General features: G+C 37.7%; 1 non-coding gene across 1 annotated transcript; it reads right to left on the minus strand.

The window, feature by feature from the left end:
* Positions 1 to 266: 266 nt before the first annotated feature.
* Positions 267 to 337, minus strand: Smp_tRNA_01254_Gln_TTG.1.1. The gene has a single exon. It is a non-coding gene (tRNA).
* Positions 338 to 613: the final 276 nt, after the last annotated feature.

The following is a 613-nucleotide window of genomic DNA, read 5'->3' on the forward strand; positions in this document are numbered from 1 at the left end:
TCCTTCTTTCTTTTAAACTAATTAAATGTTGTTAGTTTCAAGTCACTTAGTATTGTTTGTTTGAATCTTGTCATTGATGTTTAGGACTGTAGCTGATCAGTCTCTAATTGGCCATATGTGCATACTGTGAGTATTGTCTCGATAAAGCCTTAATTCATAAGCATTGTATGCAAAGATGGATAGTGGCTAGCAGTGGGATCCAGAATGCGCGTTTCGTCCTATTTGAGACTCGTCAGCTGGATGTACTTGTATCTCAGAGTTCATGTAGACTCTGGGACTCGAACCCAGTATCTTTCGCTTCAAACGTCATCACGTTATCCACTTAGCTACTGAATCCTGTTAGCCGCTTGCTTGTGCAATGGGTTTAAGTTTAAATTCGAGTCCCAGAATGAACATCAACTCTGAGATGCAGGTACATTCAGCTGAAGAGTGCCGAATAGGACAATACGCGCGTCCTGGATTCCACTGCTAGCCACTAGCCATCTTTGCTTATAAATGTTGATGATAGGTTAAATTACCATGATTATTGATTATGGATTAGATATATGTTACTGTGATTTATTTTGTTCTGAATACTAATGAGTTATTTAACAAATTAAAATAGATGAAGATA

This window comes from Schistosoma mansoni, chromosome 7 (assembly GCF_000237925.1).
Source record: "Schistosoma mansoni strain Puerto Rico chromosome 7, complete genome".
Classification (NCBI taxonomy): Eukaryota; Metazoa; Platyhelminthes; class Trematoda; order Strigeidida; family Schistosomatidae; genus Schistosoma; species Schistosoma mansoni.